The sequence below is a fragment of the Aquarana catesbeiana genome, linkage group LG06 (assembly GCF_042186555.1).
Source record: "Aquarana catesbeiana isolate 2022-GZ linkage group LG06, ASM4218655v1, whole genome shotgun sequence".
In the NCBI taxonomy this organism is placed as follows: Eukaryota; Metazoa; Chordata; class Amphibia; order Anura; family Ranidae; genus Aquarana; species Aquarana catesbeiana.
In genome coordinates this window covers 509,281-534,466 of record NC_133329.1, presented here as the reverse complement: position 1 = coordinate 534,466, position 25,186 = coordinate 509,281, and the positions used below count along the sequence as shown (strand labels likewise).

Genomic DNA, 25,186 nt, shown 5'->3' with positions numbered 1-25,186 from the left:
TGTATTTATATCTTTGTATTCTGACACTTCTTACCTGTCCAGTGGGCTGCCAATAGTGTAACTAAGGAGGGGCTGTTCAAAGTAATACCCATTATTTAGGCATTCATCTCTCAAGAGATGGGTTAACAAGGGACACCAACACCAAGCAACCTTCTTGAGATTATATAATATAAGATATCAAAGGTGTTGTGGTAACTTGACACACAAAACACACACAAAAATATTCTGGAGTAAAACTAAAAATACAATAAAACAAAGATCAGCCTTGAAAAAAATACAAACCTAAAAAAAAAAAAATCTGCCTTTAAAAAAAAAAAAATAAAAATAAAACAACCCAAAAATAATGTTGTCAGATGTGACAAATAAAAATATATTGAGGGAATCCCAATAAATAGTAAAGAAAGAAATTTGTGAGAAGTGTGTGTGAATATGAGCAGCAAAACCACTTAATTCTTCTCACATTATAAAGAAGAAGAGAGTGCGCTGTATTAAACCATTTTTTACATTGCAGCGTGACGAAAATGCTGTATCCATTGCGAATACTAATTTTACCAGACCGAGCTGTTCCGTCTCGGAATTTCTTCTGAGCATGCGTGGCACTTTGTGCGTCGGAACAGGCCACACACGGTCGGAATTGACGCGATCGGATTTTGTTGTCGGAAAATTTTATAGCCTGCTCTCAAACTTTGTGTCGGAAAATGCGATGGAAAATGTCCGATGGAGCCCACACACGGAATGTCCGACAACACGCTCCGATCGGACATTTTCCATCGGAAAATCTGACCGTGTGTACGGGGCATAGCAATTGTACCGTGAGTTGACCTGCAGACACATAAACTGATGGAAGATTCTATATATGTATCTTGTTCTGGGGAATTCTCCTGCATTCACACTAAGAAGATACTTCCCTGGCTGGAGGACAATATATTACACACTATGAAGATACTTCCCTGGATGGAGGACAATATATTACACACTATGAAGATACTTCCCTGGCTGGAGGACAATATATTACACACTATGAAGATACTTCCCTGGCTGGGGGACAATATATTACACACTATGAAGATACTTCCCTGGCTGGAGGACAATATATTACACACTATGAAGATACTTCCCTGGCTGGGGGACAATATATTACACACTATGAAGATACTTCCCTGGCTGGAGGACAATATATTACACACTATGAAGATACTTCCCTGGCTGGGGGACAATATATTACACACTATGAAGATACTTCCCTGGCTGGGGGACAATATATTACACACTATGAAGATACTTCCCTGGCTGGAGGACAATATATTACACACTATGAAGATACTTCCCTGGATGGAGGACAATATATTACACACTATGAAGATACTTCCCTGGCTGGGAGACAATATATTACACACTATGAAGATACTTCCCTGGATGGAGGACAATATATTACACACTATGAAGATACTTCCCTGGCTGGGAGACAATATATTACACACTATGAAGATACTTCCCTGGCTGGAGGACAATATATTACACACTATGAAGATACTTCCCTGGCTGGAGGACAATATATTACACACTATGAAGATACTTCCCTGGCTGGAGGACAATATATTACACACTATGAAGATACTTCCCTGGATGGAGGACAATATATTACACACTATGAAGATACTTCCCTGGCTGGGGGACAATATATTACACACTATGAAGATACTTCCCTGGCTGGAGGACAATATATTACACACTATGAAGATACTTCCCTGGCTGGGGGACAATATATTACACACTATGAAGATACTTCCCTGGCTGGGGGACAATATATTACACACTATGAAGATACTTCCCTGGCTGGAGGACAATATATTACACACTATGAAGATACTTCCCTGGCTGGGGGACAATATATTACACACTATGAAGATACTTCCCTGGCTGGGGGACAATATATTACACACTATGAAGATACTTCCCTGGCTGGGGGACAATATATTACACACTATGAAGATACTTCCCTGGCTGGAGGACAATATATTACACACTATGAAGATACTTCCCTGGATGGAGGACAATATATTACACACTATGAAGATACTTCCCTGGCTGGAGGACAATATATTACACACTATGAAGATACTTCCCTGGATGGAGGACAATATATTACACACTATGAAGATACTTCCCTGGCTGGGGGACAATATATTACACACTATGAAGATACTTCCCTGGATGGAGGACAATATATTACACACTATGAAGATACTTCCCTGGCTGGAGGACAATATATTACACACTATGAAGATACTTCCCTGGCTGGGGGACAATATATTACACACTATGAAGATATTTCCCTGGCTGGAGGACAATATATTACACACTATGAAGATACTTCCCTGGCTGGAGGACAATATATTACACACTATGAAGATACTTCCCTGGCTGGGGGACAATATATTACACACTATGAAGATACTTCCCTGGCTGGAGGACAATATATTACACACTATGAAGATACTTCCCTGGCTGGGGGACAATATATTACACACTATGAAGATACTTCCCTGGCTGGGGGACAATATATTACACACTATGAAGATACTTCCCTGGCTGGAGGACAATATATTACACACTATGAAGATACTTCCCTGGATGGAGGACAATATATTACACACTATGAAGATACTTCCCTGGCTGGGGGACAATATATTACACACTATGAAGATACTTCCCTGGCTGGGGGACAATATATTACACACTATGAAGATACTTCCCTGGCTGGAGGACAATATATTACACACTATGAAGATACTTCCCTGGCTGGGGGACAATATATTACACACTATGAAGATACTTCCCTGGCTGGGGGACAATATATTACACACTATGAAGATACTTCCCTGGCTGGGGGACAATATATTACACACTATGAAGATACTTCCCTGGCTGGAGGACAATATATTACACACTATGAAGATACTTCCCTGGATGGAGGACAATATATTACACACTATGAAGATACTTCCCTGGCTGGAGGACAATATATTACACACTATGAAGATACTTCCCTGGCTGGAGGACAATATATTACACACTATGAAGATACTTCCCTGGCTTGGGGACAATATATTACACACTATGAAGATACTTCCCTGGATGGAGGACAATATATTACACACTATGAAGATACTTCCCTGGATGGAGGACAATATATTACACACTATGAAGATACTTCCCTGGCTGCAGGACAATATATTACACACTATGAAGATACTTCCCTGGCTGGAGGACAATATATTACACACTATGAAGATACTTCCCTGGCTGGGGGACAATATATTACACACTATGAAGATACTTCCCTGGCTGGGGGACAATATATTACACACTATGAAGATACTTCCCTGGCTGGGGGACAATATATTACACACTATGAAGATACTTCCCTGGCTGGAGGACAATATATTACACACTATGAAGATACTTCCCTGGCTGGAGGACAATATATTACACACTATGAAGATACTTCCCTGGCTGGGGGACAATATATTACACACTATGAAGATACTTCCCTGGCTGGGGGACAATATATTACACACTATGAAGATACTTCCCTGGCTGGGGGACAATATATTACACACTATGAAGATACTTCCCTGGCTGGGGGACAATATATTACACACTATGAAGATACTTCCCTGGCTGGGGGACAATATATTACACACTATGAAGATACTTCCCTGGCTGGAGGACAATATATTACACACTATGAAGATACTTCCCTGGCTTGGGGACAATATATTACACACTATGAAGATACTTCCCTGGATGGAGGACAATATATTACACACTATGAAGATACTTCCCTGGATGGAGGACAATATATTACACACTATGAAGATACTTCCCTGGCTGCAGGACAATATATTACACACTATGAAGATACTTCCCTGGCTGGAGGACAATATATTACACACTATGAAGATACTTCCCTGGCTGGGGGACAATATATTACACACTATGAAGATACTTCCCTGGCTGGGGGACAATATATTACACACTATGAAGATACTTCCCTGGCTGGAGGACAATATATTACACACTATGAAGATACTTCCCTGGCTGGAGGACAATATATTACACACTATGAAGATACTTCCCTGGCTGGAGGACAATATATTACACACTATGAAGATACTTCCCTGGCTGGGGGACAATATATTACACACTATGAAGATACTTCCCTGGCTTGGGGACAATATATTACACACTAAGAAGATACTTCCCTGGCTTGGGGACAATATATTACACACTATGAAGATACTTCCCTGGCTGGGGAACAATATATTACACACTATGAAGATACTTCCCTGGATGGAGGACAATATATTACACACTATGAAGATACTTCCCTGGATGGAGGACAATATATTACACACTATGAAGATACTTCCCTGGATGGAGGACAATATATTACACACTATGAAGATACTTCCCTGGCTGGAGGACAATATATTACACACTATGAAGATACTTCCCTGGCTGGGGGACAATATATTACACACTATGAAGATACTTCCCTGGCTGGAGGACAATATATTACACACTATGAAGATACTTCCCTGGATGGAGGACAATATATTACACACTATGAAGATACTTCCCTGGATGGAGGACAATATATTACACACTATGAAGATACTTCCCTGGCTGGGGGACAATATATTACACACTATGAAGATACTTCCCTGGCTGGGGGACAATATATTACACACTATGAAGATACTTCCCTGGCTGGGGGACAATATATTACACACTATGAAGATACTTCCCTGGCTGGGGGACAATATATTACACACTATGAAGATACTTCCCTGGCTGGAGGACAATATATTACACACTATGAAGATACTTCCCTGGATGGGGGACAATATATTACACACTATGAAGATACTTCCCTGGCTGCAGGACAATATATTACACACTATGAAGATACTTCCCTGGATGGAGGACAATATATTACACACTATGAAGATACTTCCCTGGCTGGAGGACAATATATTACACACTATGAAGATACTTCCCTGGCTGGAGGACAATATATTACACACTATGAAGATACTTCCCTGGCTGGGGGACAATATATTACACACTATGAAGATACTTCCCTGGCTGGAGGACAATATATTACACACTATGAAGATACTTCCCTGGCTGGGGGACAATATATTACACACTATGAAGATACTTCCCTGGATGGAGGACAATATATTACACACTATGAAGATACTTCCCTGGCTGGGGGACAATATATTACACACTATGAAGAGAGTGAATTGGATTGAAAACTATCAATGCAAAGGTTGTATTCAGACAGTGAAAGGCGATGGAATGTCACAAATAAAAGTTGCAGCTGCCCTGTTGGCAGACAGTGACGTTCATAGACCAGTTGGGTCTTTAGTTACAATCCACTCCTTCTTTTTCCTTGACAGTTACTGGCCAAAAAAAGGTACATTACAAAGGACACGGCTCCACGCCGCTCACACATGGACAATTGTAAAGAAAACAACCAGAGGAAGCTGCAGATATTCCTTCCCAAGAGACTATGTATATATATATATGTATATTTGAACACACAACCATCCTGTCCAGTGACTTTTGTTGCTACAATGCATGGCTAAGGCCCCTATAGTGTCATGGAATGTAAGAGGCCTACACTCCTACACCCCTTGAAATGTACTATGCTATTTATGTGCTTGAAGAAGTTCCTCCCCAGGAAACTCACTTGACAGCAGAGACAGAATGCTTTTTGAGGTACTCTTGGGTGGGGAAGGCTTACCATTCTACACATACCTCCTTTTCCAGGGGGGAGATTTGTCTTTATTCATTGTAGATTTAATACATTGACGTGTGTGTTGGCATGTGTATACATTCCTCCGCCGTTCACGTCGGCAGCGCCTCCTAACATTTTTGGATGGTAGGCCGGATGTGGCGTTGCTCGTGATCGGAGATTTCAATTGCTGTTTGGACCAGGTGGCAGATAGACACCCTAGCCCTAGACCCTCTGCCCTCTCCAGGAGTACTCCCCTGGCGTGGTTGTTGCAAGAGGTGGGCTGGGTGGATATCTGGAGGCATCGCAATCCGGGTGTCAGACAGTTTACATGTTTTTCCAAGACACACGAATGTCTGTCTAGAATTGACCTGGGGGTCGGAAACTTGAGCATGCTCCCGTTTGTAGCTGACATAATACATAGACCCCCTAGTATATCAGATCACTCTCCCTTAGTGATCCAGGTCCTGGTGGCACCTCCATCCACATTACCCAAAGCCCCCTGGAAATGTAATGCCTATTGGCTGAAATTATTCCGCTCACGTGAGGGGATAGTGAGGAGCGTGCAGGAGTTCTTTGATACCAAGGATCAGGACGCCTCTAAGGTAGAACAATGGGATGTTTTTAAAGCTTATTTACAGGGAATATTGATAAGAGAAATAATCAAGGTAAAACATAAATCATCCACTCTTAAGGTGGAGGTGGAAGCACGGGTTCAGGCAATGGAACAAGAATATATTGCCAGCCCTTCAGATTCGACCACGGAGGCATGGCAGGCGGCACTGTCTGCCTATTAACACCTGCTCTCCTCCTCAGCCCAGAAGAAGAGGTTTTTTACAAAGCAGGGTGAGAAAACTGGTAGCCTTTTGGCGAGGATTGCGAACTCCCACTAACGCTCGCCTGCAATAGAAGCTATTAGATCTCAAGCGGGTAATTTGGTGAGTCAGCCTGAATTGATCATGCAGGAGCTAACTGACTTCTACGAGACTTTATACAGTCCTGGCACGGCATACACCCAAGAAGACTTGGATCTCTACCTGAGCCATATTGACTTCCCCGAACTGTCCAAAGGTCAATGAGCCCAGTTGGAAGCCCCGCTCACAGTAGAAGAGCTGCAGGAGGCAGTTGGAACCTTCCCCAACTGCAAGGCCCCGGGGGAGGACGGGATACCTATAGAGGTGTACAAACATTACTCTGAGGAACTGCTGACACAGCTGTTAAAGGTTTTCAATGCAGCTAGAGAAAGAGCTGCCCTTCCCCCCTCCATGTCCAAAGCAAATATAGTTTTACTGCTCAAACCGGGCAAGGACCCTGTAGACCCTGGGGTGTACCGCCCAATCGCGTTGCTTCAAAGTGACATTAAGATATTAGCAAAAGTACTGGCAATACGGATGAACGGAGTGATAACATCTATTGTGCATGATGACCAAGCTGGCTTCATTTCCAATAAATCTACCGCAGTCAATCTGAGGAGACTGTTCCTCAATATCCAATCACGGGCAGACAACATAGGCAGTAGAGCGCTGCTTTCACTAGACGCCACAAAGGCGTTCGACAGCAGAGACTGGAACTACCTTTGGTCAATTTTGCTATGATTTGGGTTCGGTCCAAACTATATCTCCTGGGTAAAGCTCCTGTACAGCCAACCGCAGGCAGCCATTAGGAGCTTTGGCTCCTTGTCACGGAACTTCACGTTGCGGAGGGGAATGAGACAGGGTTGTCCCCTGTCCCCCCTCCTCTTCGTTCTGGCAATTGAGCCGTTGGCAATCAGGGCAAATCAACACATTACAGGCTTCTGCTATGGTGGCATGCAAGAAAAGGTCATGCTATATGCAGATGACGCTCTGCTTCTGCTGGGAGACTCGGATACCTCCTCAGGGAGGCCATGTCCACCATATTCCAGATTTGGAGGATTTTCGGGCCTACTTATTAATTGGTCAAAAACTGCTTTACTCCTGCTGGACGGGGACGACACGCAGATAGTTAATCCAGCCTGCCCTATACCCTTAGCTATGTCCTTTAAATACCTGGGGATTCAAATTACAGCTAAACCAAGGGACTTTCTACATCCGAATGTCTCTCCCCTGCTAATAAGGTTCAGAGACAAGGTTAAAACTTGGAAATCACTCTCCCTCTCAGTGGTGGGGAGGGTGAATCTAATTAAGATGATACTTATGCCCCAACTATTATATTTTCTCCATAACACCCCCATGGTTATACCACTGAAGATGTTTTGTACTGTTAATGCCATCTTTCATAGCCTCATATAGAAAGATAAAAATCCTAGGATTATAATGGAACATTTGCAGAGGCCTAAAGACAGCGAGGGCTTGGCGCTCCCGAACCCATGGCTGTATTACTTGGCAGCTCAGCTACAGCACCTCATTGGTTGTTTCCACCAACAGGGGGGACAGAGATTCGGTCGCAGAGTTCTTCACACAAATTACTCCTACACACCGTGCGTAAGGGGACCTGTTCCCATGGCGTTGGAGGCAATAGCATTTGCCGAACCTCATTAGAAATACCCAACCTTCAGTTTAATACAAAAGATATGGAATAAAAGGTAAATATATTCAGAATGCAGAGGGTTATACAGTCCCATATGGTTGAATGATACGTACACTGAACTGGCCAAGCTGCAGTCTAGAGGTAGGTGGAAGCAGCATGGAGTCACACATCTCAAACACGTATTCTGTAATGGGGTGTTGCGCCCCTTTGAGGATCTGAAGGAAGCCTATGATCTTCCATCCTCAATGTATTTTCAATATATACAGCTTGGCCATGCGGTGGCAGCGCAGGGCCTCTCTTTGGATTGCCACCTGTCCCCAACCCCTGTGTTTGGCCTTCTGGAGGATGCGGCTTCATCCTAAGGATTTATCTCCCAATGCTACGCTATCCTGTGGCAATCCGTGATGAGGCGCCATCCTCTGAAGGTGAGGGAGAAGTGGGAAGCGGATGCCAGACAATTAGACGGGGAGCAATGGGAGGAAATTTTTCAGGCAGTGGGTAAGTGTTCACTAAATGTATCCCAAAGACTGACCCGACTATACATCTTGTTACAAACGTATTACACGCCCCACAGGCTTCACTTGAAGAACCATCAGCTTGACCCCACATGCACTAGGTTTAAAAGAGAACACGGGAGTCTTATCCATATGATGTGGCGCTGCCCCAAACTACATACCTACTGGGCAAGTGTGGTGACCACGGTCAACTCGGTATTTAAGGTCTCCCTTCCACAGGACCCGAGAGCTTGCCTCTTGGGTGCTCTGGAGGAATATGAGTGGGAAGAACATTGCAGAGAAGCCGAATACAGGAGTTTTATTCCAGGCAAGGAAACTAACTATGCTACATTGGAGGTCTGAGGCTCCTCCCACTACATAGGAACGGATTGATAGTATTAGTATTAAGAATGGAGAAATTGGTACCAACATAGAGGTAGTCCACACAAGTTTGAGAGACTGTGGGCATTGTGGTTGGATGTACCGGGACTAGCTCCGGTGGACCTGGTAGCAGACAGATTACTGGGAATAAATGTTGGATGAAGATGGAGATATGTGAAATAATAAAGGGGAATGTGTGACATTAGAACCTGTAGGCTTCACAAATAGTTGTTTGTCTGGTTGGATAAACTACAAGGATTTCATTAATGTTTTAAAGAATATGTTTGTAATATCATTCAACACAAAAGGCATTGAGAAATATGCATGTAATGTACCTTTGTAAACTAAATCAAAATTTTGTTGGATAAAAAAAAACAAAAAAACAAACATACGGCTCAGCAACTACAGAATAGGAAATACCAACTTCAGCCGCACTCGGTATACTCTTCTCACAGTAAGTGTTATGGTGAGAACTGGGGTGGCTTTTTCCTGCTGTCAGACCAGCATAGATGAGAATGGCCGATATATTTTTTTACTGCTCGATTGAAAACAGAATGTATATTGTGGCAAATATTTATATTCCTCCACCATTATAATGGATGTTATGCTCAGACTAAATGAATTCCTGTTAGATAAAGAAGAAGCACCGGTCATAGTAGTAAGGAACTTCAATGAGGTCCTAGACAAAAAGCTGGATAGGTTTCCCGTACGGATACACTCAGGGACTGCAGAGAGGTGCCGATTGAGCCAATTTTTGGACGAAGTGGGGTTGATGGATATTTGGAGGGCACGGAATCCGGGAGTCCAGAAATACTCCTGCTATTCAACCTCGTATTCCACGCTCTCCAGGATAGATATGGCCTTGGGTAATGATAGAGCACTCCAGATTACAGAAAGATCGTATACATGCCAAGAGGGATATCAGATCATTCCCTAATGGTTCTTACATTGAAATTAGAGCCCAGAGTGTGTGGAAAATAAACCTATATTGGTTTGAACTAATAAAAAAACAGATGGGTTCTGCCTAAACTGAGAGAATTTGTAGTATGTAATGAAGGCACGGCGGAGGCTAGGATACTTTGGGATACCTTGAAGGCATATCTCAGAGGTGTCCTGATCCAGCAGGTGGCCAAATTTAATAAAGATGCCAGGGTATGGGAAGAAAATATCTGAAGAGAGGTACTAGAGGCTGAAAATACTTATGTAATAAATCCATCATCCGAGAGGGAAAAAATATGGTTAGATAAACAACAAGATTATAAGATAGCAATTATGCGGAATGTTGAGACCAGACGACTCTTCCTGCGGCAGTCTCTGGTGAAGTCCAACTTCCCACCTTCCACTATCCCTACTATTAGATCTTTAGGAGGAGAGATTTTATCTGATACCACAAAGATAGTGCAGACAGCTTATTATAAAGATCTCTATAGAGCTCAGAAGGTGGGAGTAGAGGGCATAATGGAGGACTTCTTGGGAAACCTGGAAATGCCGACCATTACGCAAGAGGAAAGAGAAGAGTTGGAATCTCCAATAAATTTAGCAGAACTCCAACAGGCAGTAACTAGTATGGCAAACCAAAAGTCCCCTGGTCCAGTTGGGCTCCCGACTGAGCTATACAAATACTATGCAGAAATATTACTCCCGGAGCTCTTAAAAGCATTGGGGGGAGCGGCCAGGGAGGGAAGTGAAAGGACCCTTTAGATGTAGCTGCATATAGACCAATTTCTCTTTTATGTTCTAGCCAAGGTCCTGGCAGCTAGGCTGAATAAATTTATCCCAAAACGGATCCATTCAGATCAGGCGGGATTTATAGCTAACAGATCCACAAGTACGAATATCAGAAGGACATTCCTAAATTTACAGACCCCGATGGAGAACGAGGGATCAAGAGCCGTCTTGTCACTGGACGTGACTAAAGCTTTTGACAGCGTGGAATGGGGATACATCTGGAGGGTGTTGGGATTTGGTTCCTCCTTCACCGGCTGGATAAAGATGCTTTATGACAGGCTCAGTGCTAGGCTTAGAATTAATAACGAACTCTCGGATAAGATTGAGCTTGAGACAGGGACGAGACAGGGGTGCCCATTGTCACCCCTACTCTTCGCCCTAGCAATGGAACCTCTGGCCATCTCTATAAGATCTGAGATAATTGGGTTTCAGAGGAAGACGGGAGATGGAAGAATCGCGTTACATGTGGACAATATCCTGCTCTACCTGTGACAGGTCATGGGATGTGACAGGTCATGGGATGTGACAGGTCATGGGATGTGACAGGTAATGGGATGTGACAGGTAATGGGATGTGACAGGTCATGGGATGTGACAGGTCATGGGATGTGACAGGTAATGGGATGTGTCAGGTAATGGGATGTGACAGGTAATGGGATGTGACAGGTAATGGGATGTGACAGGTAATGGGATGTGACATTTAATAGAATGTGACAGGTCATGGGATGTGACAGGTAATGGGATGTGTCAGGCAATGGGATGTGTCAGGTAATGGGATGTGACAGGTAATGGGATGTGACAGGTAATGGGATGTGACAGATAATGGGATGTGACAGGTAATAGAATGTGACAGGTCATGGGATGTGACAGGTAATGGGATGTGTCAGGTAATGGGATGTGACAGGTAATGGGATGTGACAGGTAATGGGATGTGTCAGGTAATGGGATGTGACAGGTAATGGGATGTGACAGGTCATGGAATGTGACAGGTAATAGAATGTGACAGGTCATGGGATGTGACAGGTAATGGGATGTGTCAGGTAATGGGATGTGACAGGTAATGGGATGTGACAGGTCATGGGATGTGACAAGCAATGGGATGTGACAGGTAATGGGATGTGACAAGCAATGGGATGTGTCAGGTAATGGGATGTGACAGGTAATGGGATGTGACAGGTAATGGGATGTGACAGGTAATGGAATGTGACAGGTAATGGGATGTGACAGGTCATGGGATGTGTCAGGTAATGGGATGTGACAGGTCATGGGATGTGACAGGTCATGGGATGTGACAGGTAATGGGATGTGACAGGTAATAGGATGTGACAGGTCATGGGATGTGACAGGTAATGGGATGTGTCAGGTAATAGGATGTGACAGGTCATGGGATGTGACAGGTAATGGGATGTGACAGGTAATAGGATGTGACAGGTCATGGGATGTGACAGGTAATGGGATGTGTCAGGTAATGGGATGTGACAGGTCATGGGATGTGACAGGTAATGGGATGTGACAGGTAATAGGATGTGACAGGTCATGGGATGTGACAGGTCATGGGATGTGACAGGTAATAGGATGTGACAGGTCATGTGATGTGACAGGTAATGGGATGTGACAGGTAATGGGATGTGACAGGTAATGGGATGTGTCAGGTAATGGGATGTGACAGGTCATGGGATGTGACAGGTAATGGGATTTGTCAGGTCATGGGATGTGTCAGGTAATGGGATGTGACAGGTCATGGGATGTGACAGGTAATGGGATGTGTCAGGTCATGGGATGTGACAGGTAATGGGATGTGACAGGTAATGGGATGTGTCAGGTAATGGGATGTGACAGGTAATGGGATTTGTCAGGTCATGGGATGTGTCAGGTAATGGGATGTGACAGGTCATGGGATGTGACAGGTAATGGGATGTGTCAGGTCATGGGATGTGACAGGTAATGGGATGTGTCAGGTAATGGGATGTGACAGGTAATGGGATGTGACAGGTCATGGGATGTGACAGGTCATGGGATGTGACAGGTAATGGGATGTGACAGGTAATGGGATGTGACAGGTCATGGGATGTGACAGGTAATGGGATGTGACAGGTCATGGGATGTGACAGGTAATGGGATGTGACAGGTCATGGGATGTGACAGGTAATGGGATGTGACAGGTCATGGGATGTGACAGGTAATGGGATGTGACAGGTAATGGGATGTGTCAGGTAATGGGATGTGACAGGTCATGGGATGTGACAGGTAATGGGATGTGACAGGTCATGGGATGTGACAGGTAATGGGATGTGACAGGTCATGGGATGTGACAGGTCATGGGATGTGACAGGTAATGGGATGTGACAGGTAATAGGATGTGACAGGTCATGGGATGTGACAGGTAATGGGATGTGACAGGTAATGGGATGTGACAGGTCATGGGATGTGACAGGTCATGGGATGTGACAGGTAATAGGATGTGACAGGTAATGGGATGTGACAGGTCATGGAATGTGACAGGTAATGGGATGTGACAGGTCATGGGATGTGACAGGTAATGGGATGTGACAGGTCATGGGATGTGACAGGTCATGGGATGTGACAGGTAATGGGATGTGACAGGTCATGGGATGTGACAGGTAATGGGATGTGACAGGTAATGGGATGTGACAGGTAATGGGATGTGACAGATCATGGGATGTGACAGGTCATGGGATGTGACAGGTAATGGGATGTGACAGGTAATGGGATGTGACAGGTAATGGGATGTGACAGGTAATGGGATGTGACAGGTAATGGGATGTGACAATACACGGCATGAAAAGAGACAAATGTATGGGGGAAATACTCCTAAAAAATTCTCAGACTTGAGAGGGGAATTTAACATATCGCAATGTTCATTTTATACCTACCATGAATACATAAGGGGGATATGATCTCCATGTATAAATACATAAGGGGGAATATGATCTCCATGTATAAATATATAAGGGAGGGATATGATCTCCATGTATAAATACATAAGGGGGATATGATCTCCATGTATAAATACATAAGGGGGAATATGATCTCCATGTATAAATATATAAGGGAGGGATATGATCTCCATGTATAAATACATAAGGGGGAATATGATCTCCATGTATAAATATATAAGGGAGGGATATGATCTCCATGTATAAATACATAAGGGGGGATATGATCTCCATGTATAAATACATAAGGGGGGGGATATGATCTCCATGTATAAATACATAAGGGGGGGATATGATCTCCATGTATAAATATATAAGGGGGGGATATGATCTCCATGTATAAATATATAAGGGAGGGATATGATCTCCATATATAAATATATAAGGGGGATATGATCTCCATGTATGAATATATAAGGGGGGGATATGATCTCCATGTATAAATATATAAGGGGGGATATGATCTCCATGTATAAATATATAAGGGAGGGATATGATCTCCATGTATAAATATATAAGGGGGGGGATATGATCTCCATGTATAAATACATAAGGGGGGGGATATGATCTCCATGTATAAATACATAAGGGGGGGATATGATCTCCATGTATAAATACATCAGGGGGGATATGATCTCCATGTATAAATACATAAGGGGGATATGATCTCCATGTATAAATACATAAGGGGGGATATGATCTCCATGTATAAATATATAAGGGGGGATATGATCTCCATGTATAAATACATAAGGGGGGGATATGATCTCCATGTATAAATACATAAGGGGGGGATAGGATCTCCATGTATAAATACATAAGGGGGGGATATGATCTCCATGTATAAATATATAAGGGGGGGATATGATCTCCATGTATAAATATATAAGGGGGGATATGATCTCCATGTATAAATATATAAGGGGGAATATGATCTCCATGTATAAATACATAAGGGGGATATGATCTCCATGTATAAATATATAAGGGGGGGATATGATCTCCATGTATAAATACATAAGGGGGGATATGATCTCCATGTATAAATACATAAGGGGGATATGATCTCCATGTATAAATACATAAGGGGGGGATATGATCTCCATGTATAAATACATAAGGGGGATATGATCTCCATGTATAAATACATAAGGGGGGATATGATCTCCATGTATAAATACATAAGGAGGGATATGATCTCCATGTATAAATACATAAGGGGGGATATGATCTCCATGTATAAATACATAAGGGGGATATGATCTCCATGTATAAATACATAAGGGGGGATATGATCTCCATGTATAAATACATAAGGGGGGATATGATCTCCATGTATAAATACATAAGGGGGGGATATGATCTCCATTTATAAATACATATGGGGGGGATATGATCTCCATGTATAAATACATAAGGGGGGATATGATCTCCATGTATAAATACATAAGGGGGATATGATCTCCATGTATAAATACATAAGGGGGGATATGATCTCCATGTATAAATATATAAGGGGGGATATGATCTCCATGTATAAATACATAAGGGGGGGATATGATCTCCATATATAAATACATAAGGGGGGGATAGGATCTCCATGTATAAATACATAAGGGGGGGATATGATCTCCATGTATAAATATATAAGGGGGGGATATGATCTCCATGTATAAATACATAAGGGGGGATATGATCTCCATGTATAAATATATAAGGGGGGGATATGATCTCCATGTATAAATACATAAGGGGGATATGATCTCCATGTATAAATACATAAGGGGGGATATGATCTCCATGTATAAATACATAAGGAGGGATATGATCTCCATGTATAAATACATAAGGGGGGATATGATCTCCATGTATAAATACATAAGGGGGGGATATGATCTCCATGTATAAATACATAAGGGGGGATATGATCTCCATGTATAAATACATAAGGAGGGATATGATCTCCATGTATAAATACATAAGGGGGGATATGATCTCCATGTATAAATACATAAGGGGGGGATATGATCTCCATGTATAAATACATAAGGGGGGGTATGATCTCCATGTATAAATACATAAGGGGGGATATGATCTCCATGTATAAATACATAAGGGGGGGATATGATCTCCATGTATAAATACATAAGGAGGGATATGATCTCCATGTATAAATACATAAGGGGGATATGATCTCCATGTATAAATACATAAGGGGGGATATGATCTCCATGTATAAATACATAAGGGGGGATATGATCTCCATGTATAAATACATAAGGGGGGGATATGATCTCCATGTATAAATACATAAGGGGGATATGATCTCCATATATAAATATATAAGGGGGGATATGATCTCCATGCATAAATACATAAGGGGGGGATATGATCTCCATGTATAAATACATAAGGAGGGATATGATCTCCATGTATAAATACATAAGGGGGATATGATCTCCATGTATAAATACATAAGGGGGGATATGATCTCCATGTATAAATACATAAGGGGGGGTATGATCTCCATATATAAATACATAAGGGGGATATAATCTCCATGTATAAATATATAAGGGGGGATATGATCTTCATGTGTAAATACATAAGGGGGGGATATGATCTCCATGTATAAATACATAAGGGGGGATATGATCTCCATGTATAAATACATAAGGGGGATATAATCTCCATGTATAAATACATAAGGGGGGATATGATCTCCATGTATAAATACATAAGGGGGATATAATCTCCATGTATAAATACATAAGGGGGGGTATGATCTCCATGTATAAATACATAAGAGGGATATGATCTCCATGTATAAATACATAAGGGGGGGATATGATCTCCATGTATAAATACATAAGGGGGATATAATCTCCATGTATAAATACATAAGGGGGGATATGATCTCCATGTATAAATACATAAGGGGGGATATGATCTCCATGTATAAATACATAAGGGGGATATGATCTTCATGTATAAATACATAAGGGGGATATGATCTCCATGTATAAATACATAAGGGGGGATATGATCTCCATGTATAAATACATAAGGGGGGGGGGTGTGATCTCCATGTATAAATATATAAGGGGGGATATGATCTCCATGTATAAATATATAAGGGGGATATGATCTCCATGTATAAATACATAAGGGGGGATATGATCTCCATGTATAAATATATAAGGGGGATATGATCTCCATGTATAAATACATAAGGGGGGATATGATCTCCATGTATAAATACATAAGGGGGATATAATCTCCATGTATAAATATATAAGGGGGGATATGATCTCCATGTATAAATACATAAGGGGGGATATGATCTCCATGTATAAATACATAAGGGGGGGTATGATCTCCATATATAAATACATAAGGGGGATATAATCTCCATGTATAAATATATAAGGGGGGATATGATCTTCATGTGTAAATACATAAGGGGGGGATATGATCTCCATGTATAAATACATAAGGGGGGATATGATCTCCATGTATAAATACATAAGGGGGGATATGATCTCCATGTATAAATATATAAGGGGGATATGATCTCCATGTATAAATACATAAGGGGGGATATGATCTCCATGTATAAATACATAAGGGGGATATAATCTCCATGTATAAATATATAAGGGGGGATATGATCTCCATGTATAAATACATAAGGGGGGATATGATCTCCATGTATAAATACATAAGGGGGGATATGATCTCCATATATAAATACATAAGGGGGATATAATCTCCATGTATAAATATATAAGGGGGGATATGATCTTCATGTGTAAATACATAAGGGGGGGATATGATCTCCATGTATAAATACATAAGGGGGGATATGATCTCCATGTATAAATACATAAGGGGGATATAATCTCCATGTATAAATACATAAGGGGGGATATGATCTCCATGTATAAATACATAAGGGGGATATAATCTCCATGTATAAATACATAAGGGGGGGTATGATCTCCATGTATAAATACATAAGAGGGATATGATCTCCATGTATAAATACATAAGGGGGGGATATGATCTCCATGTATAAATACATAAGGGGGATATAATCTCCATGTATAAATACATAAGGGGGGATATGATCTCCATGTATAAATACATAAGGGGGGATATGATCTCCATGTATAAATACATAAGGGGGATATGATCTTCATGTATAAATACATAAGGGGGATATGATCTCCATGTATAAATACATAAGGGGGGATATGATCTCCATGTATAAATACATAAGGGGGGGGGGTGTGATCTCCATGTATAAATATATAAGGGGGGATATGATCTCCATGTATAAATACATAAGGGGGGATATGATCTCCATGTATAAATACATAAGGGGGGATATGATCTCCATGTATAAATACATAAGGGGGGATATGATCACCATGTATAAATACATAAGGGGGGATATGATCTCCATGTATAAATACATAAGGGGGGATATGATCTCCATGTATAAATACATAAGGGGGATATGATCTCCATGTATAAATACATAAGGGGGGGTATGATCACCATGTATAAATACATAAGGGGGGATATGATCTCCATGTATAAATATATAAGGGGGATATGATCTCCATGTATAAATACATAAGGGGGATATGATCTCCATGTATAAATACATAAGGGGGGATATGATCTCCATGTATAAATACATAAGGGGGATATGATCTCCATGTATAAATACATAAGGGGGGATATGATCTCCATGTATAAATACATAAGGGGGGATATGATCTCCATGTATAAATACATAAGGGGGGATATAATCTCCATGTATAAATACATAAGGGGGGATATGATCTCTATGTATAAATACATAAGGGGGGATATGATCTCCATGTATAAATATATAAGGGGGGGATATGATCTCCATGTATAAATACATAAGGGGGATATGATCTCCATGTATAAATATATAAGGGGGGATATGATCTCCATGTATAAATATATAAGGGGGGATATGATCTCCATGTATAAATACATAAGGGGGGATATGATCTCCATGTATAAATACATAAGGGGGATATGATCTCCATGTATAAATACATAAGGGGGGGATATGATCTCCATGTATAAATACATAAGGGGGGGATATGATCTCCATGTATAAATACATAAGGGGGGATATGATCACCATGTATAAATACATAAGGGGGATATGATCTCCATGTATAAATACATAAGGGGGGATATGATCTCCATGTATAAATACATAAGGGGAGGTATGATCTCCATGTATAAATACATAAGGGGGATATGATCTCCATGTATAAATACATAAGGGGGGGATATGATCTCCATGTATAAATATATAAGGGGGGATATGATCTCCATGTATAAATATATAAGGGGGGGATATGATCTCCATGTATAAATATATAAGGGGGGATATGATCTCCATGTATAAATATATAAGGGGGGGGATATGATCTCCATGTATAAATATATAAGGGGGGATATGATCACCATGTATAAATATATAAGGGGGAATATGATCTCCATGTACAAATATATAAGGGGGGATATGATCTCCATGTATAAATATATAAGGGGGATATAATCTTCATGTATAAATACATAAGGGGGATATGATCTCCATGTATAAATACATAAGGGGGGATATGATCTCCATGTATAAATACATAAGGGGGATATGATCTCCATGTATAAATACATAAGGGGGGATATGATCTCCATGTATAAATACATAAGGAGGGATATGATCTCCATGTATAAATACATAAGGGGGGATATGATCTCCATGTATAAATACATAAGGGGGATATGATCTCCATGTATAAATACATAAGGGGGGATATGATCTCCATGTATAAATACATAAGGGGGGATATGATCTCCATGTATAAATACATAAGGGGGGGATATGATCTCCATTTATAAATACATATGGGGGGGATATGATCTCCATGTATAAATACATAAGGGGGGATATGATCTCCATGTATAAATACATAAGGGGGATATGATCTCCATGTATAAATACATAAGGGGGGATATGATCTCCATGTATAAATATATAAGGGGGGATATGATCTCCATGTATAAATACATAAGGGGGGGATATGATCTCCATGTATAAATACATAAGGGGGGGATAGGATCTCCATGTATAAATACATAAGGGGGGGATATGATCTCCATGTATAAATATATAAGGGGGGGATATGATCTCCATGTATAAATACATAAGGGGGGATATGATCTCCATGTATAAATATATAAGGGGGGGATATGATCTCCATGTATAAATACATAAGGGGGATATGATCTCCATGTATAAATACATAAGGGGGGATATGATCTCCATGTATAAATACATAAGGAGGGATATGATCTCCATGTATAAATACATAAGGGGGGATATGATCTCCATGTATAAATACATAAGGGGGGGATATGATCTCCATGTATAAATATATAAGGGGGGATATGATCTCCATGTATAAATATATAAGGGGGGGATATGATCTCCATGTATAAATATATAAGGGGGGATATGATCTCCATGTATAAATATATAAGGGGGGGGATATGATCTCCATGTATAAATATATAAGGGGGGATATGATCACCATGTATAAATATATAAGGGGGAATATGATCTCCATGTACAAATATATAAGGGGGGATATGATCTCCATGTATAAATATATAAGGGGGATATAATCTTCATGTATAAATACATAAGGGGGATATGATCTCCATGTATAAATACATAAGGGGGGATATGATCTCCATGTATAAATACATAAGGGGGATATGATCTCCATGTATAAATACATAAGGGGGGATATGATCTCCATGAATAAATACATAAGGAGGGATATGATCTCCATGTATAAATACATAAGGGGGGATATGATCTCCATGTATAAATACATAAGGGGGATATGATCTCCATGTATAAATACATAAGGGGGGATATGATCTCCATGTATAAATACATAAGGGGGGATATGATCTCCATGTATAAATACATAAGGGGGGGATATGATCTCCATTTATAAATACATATGGGGGGGATATGATCTCCATGTATAAATACATAAGGGGGGATATGATCTCCATGTATAAATACATAAGGGGGATATGATCTCCATGTATAAATACATAAGGGGGGATATGATCTCCATGTATAAATATATAAGGGGGGATATGATCTCCATGTATAAATACATAAGGGGGGGATATGATCTCCATGTATAAATACATAAGGGGGGGATAGGATCTCCATGTATAAATACATAAGGGGGGGATATGATCTCCATGTATAAATATATAAGGGGGGGATATGATCTCCATGTATAAATACATAAGGGGGGATATGATCTCCATGTATAAATATATAAGGGGGGGATATGATCTCCATGTATAAATACATAAGGGGGATATGATCTCCATGTATAAATACATAAGGGGGGATATGATCTCCATGTATAAATACATAAGGAGGGATATGATCTCCATGTATAAATACATAAGGGGGGATATGATCTCCATGTATAAATACATAAGGGGGGGATATGATCTCCATGTATAAATACATAAGGGGGGATATGATCTCCATGTATAAATACATAAGGAGGGATATGATCTCCATGTATAAATACATAAGGGGGGATATGATCTCCATGTATAAATACATAAGGGGGGGATATGATCTCCATGTATAAATACATAAGGGGGGGTATGATCTCCATGTATAAATACATAAGGGGGGATATGATCTCCATGTATAAATACATAAGGGGGGGATATGATCTCCATGTATAAATACATAAGGAGGGATATGATCTCCATGTATAAATACATAAGGGGGATATGATCTCCATGTATAAATACATAAGGGGGGATATGATCTCCATGTATAAATACATAAGGGGGGATATGATCTCCATGTATAAATACATAAGGGGGGGGATATGATCTCCATGTATAAATACATAAGGGGGATATGATCTCCATGTATAAATACATAAGGGGGGATATGATCTCCATGTATAAATACATAAGGGGGGGTATGATCTCCATATATAAATACATAAGGGGGATATAATCTCCATGTATAAATATATAAGGGGGGATATGATCTTCATGTGTAAATACATAAGGGGGGATATGATCTCCATGTATAAATACATAAGGGGGATATAATCTCCATGTATAAATATATAAGGGGGGATATGATCTCCATGTATAAATACATAAGGGGGGGATATGATCTCCATGTATAAATACATAAGGGGGGGTATGATCTCCATATATAAATACATAAGGGGGATATAATCTCCATGTATAAATATATAAGGGGGGATATGATCTTCATGTGTAAATACATAAGGGGGGGATATGATCTCCATGTATAAATACATAAGGGGGGATATGATCTCCATGTATAAATACATAAGGGGGATATAATCTCCATGTATAAATACATAAGGGGGGATATGATCTCCATGTATAAATACATAAGGGGGATATAATCTCCATGTATAAATACATAAGGGGGGGTATGATCTCCATGTATAAATACATAAGAGGGATATGATCTCCATGTATAAATACATAAGGGGGGGATATGATCTCCATGTATAAATACATAAGGGGGATATAATCTCCATGTATAAATACATAAGGGGGGATATGATCTCCATGTATAAATACATGAGGGGGGATATGATCTCCATGTATAAATACATAAGGGGGATATGATCTTCATGTATAAATACATAAGGGGGATATGATCTCCATGTATAAATACATAAGGGGGGATATGATCTCCATGTATAAATACATAAGGGGGGGGGGGGTGTGATCTCCATGTATAAATATATAAGGGGGGATATGATCTCCATGTATAAATACATAAGGGGGGATATGATCTCCATGTATAAATACATAAGGGGGGATATGATCTCCATGTATAAATACATAAGGGGGGATATGATCACCATGTATAAATACATAAGGGGGGATATGATCTCCATGTATAAATACATAAGGGGGGATATGATCTCCATGTATAAATACATAAGGGGGATATGATCTCCATGTATAAATACATAAGGGGGGGTATGATCACCATGTATAAATACATAAGGGGGGATATGATCTCCATGTATAAATATATAAGGGGGATATGATCTCCATGTATAAATACATAAGGGGGATATGATCTCCATGTATAAATACATAAGGGGGGATATGATCTCCATGTATAAATACATAAGGGGGATATGATCTCCATGTATAAATACATAAGGGGGGATATGATCTCCATGTATAAATACATAAGGGGGGATATGATCTCCATGTATAAATACATAAGGGGGGATATAATCTCCATGTATAAATACATAAGGGGGGATATGATCTCTATGTATAAATACATAAGGGGGGATATGATCTCCATGTATAAATATATAAGGGGGGGATATGATCTCCATGTATAAATACATAAGGGGGATATGATCTCCATGTATAAATATATAAGGGGGGATATGATCTCCATGTATAAATATATAAGGGGGGATATGATCTCCATGTATAAATACATAAGGGGGGGGGATATGATCTCCATGTATAAATACATAAGGGGGGATATGATCTCCATGTATAAATACATAAGGGGGATATGATCTCCATGTATAAATACATAAGGGGGGGATATGATCTCCATGTATAAATACATAAGGGGGGGATATGATCTCCATGTATAAATACATAAGGGGGATATGATCTCCATGTATAAATACATAAGGGGGGATATGATCTCCATGTATAAATACATAAGGGGGATATGATCTCTATGTATAAATATATAAGGGGGATATGATCTCCATGTATAAATACATAAGGGGGGATATGATCACCATGTATAAATACATAAGGGGGGATATGATCTCCATGTATAAATACATAAGGGGGATATGATCTCCATGTATAAATACATAAGGGGGGATATGATCTCCATGTATAAATACATAAGGGGGGGATATGATCTCCATGTATAAATACATAAGGGGGGATATGATCTCCATGTATAAATACATAAGGGGGGGATATGATCTCCATGTATAAATATATAAGGGGGATATGATCTCCATATATAAATACATAAGGGGGGATATGATCTCCATGTATAAATACATAAGGGGGGATATGATCACCATGTATAAATACATAAGGGGGATATGATCTCCATGTATAAATACATAAGGGGGGATATGATCTCCATGTATAAATACATAAGGGGGGATATGATCTCCATGTATAAATACATAAGGGGAGGTATGATCTCCATGTATAAATACATAAGGGGGGGATATGATCTCCATGTATAAATACATAAGGGGGGGATATGATCTCCATGTAAAAATACATAAGGGGGGGGTATGATCTCCATGTATAAATACATAAGGGGGGATATGATCTCCATGTATAAATACACTCTTCTTATATACAGGATATTATTACCCTCTATTACCAGTGATGTCCCCTCACTCTTCTAATATGAATCCTCTCTGATGTATGTAAAGTATTAGCCCAGCAGTAGAACTCACCGCGCTCCTCGGAGATGCTCTTGGAGGTCACTTTGGCAGTCCGGACGGTGGTTGTATTTATAGGAAGAGATCACTTATCTTGTGACTATATACACAGCACTGGGGGCAAGGACAACACTAAGAGACATTCTGCCTCAGGCAAGGAAAGATCTACAGAGACATTCCTCAGTCATTGTATGTCAACTGTACCTTTGACTTCAATCGTCACTCAGGATGAAGAGAAGTCTATACAGAGGTGATAGAAGTCATCCTCTTCTGTCATTATAATCGTGTAATAAAGTGTAAATCAGATATAACCTCCCATACTCTGTCCTTATACTATAGATAGGAGGTATTGTCCTCCCTCATCAGAGACTATAGATAGGAGGTATTGTCCTCCCTCATCAGAGACTATAGATAGGAGGTATTGTCCTCCCTCATCAGAGACTATAGATAGGAAGTATTGTCTTCCCTCATCAGAGACTATAGATAGGAAGTATTGTCCTCCCTCATCAGAGACTATAGATAGGAGGTATTGTCCTCCCTCATCAGAGACTATAGATAGGAGGTATTGTCCTCCCTCATCAGAGACTATAGATAGGAGGTATTGTCCTCCCTCATCAGAGACTATAGATAGGAAGTATTGTCCTCCCTCATCAGAGACTATAGATAGGAGGTATTGTCCTCCCTC

At 40.3% G+C, this 25,186-nt stretch overlaps 1 protein-coding gene across 1 annotated transcript in view; it reads right to left on the bottom strand.

The window, feature by feature from the left end:
• Positions 1-24,578, bottom strand: part of LOC141148104 (carbonic anhydrase 4-like) — an 83,615-nt gene extending 59,037 nt beyond the window's left edge. Inside the window, exon 1 of the mRNA XM_073635257.1 lies at positions 24,517-24,578. The gene's annotated coding sequence lies outside the window, so the exon portion shown is untranslated. The remainder of the gene's footprint in view (positions 1-24,516) is intronic.
• Positions 24,579-25,186: the final 608 nt, after the last annotated feature.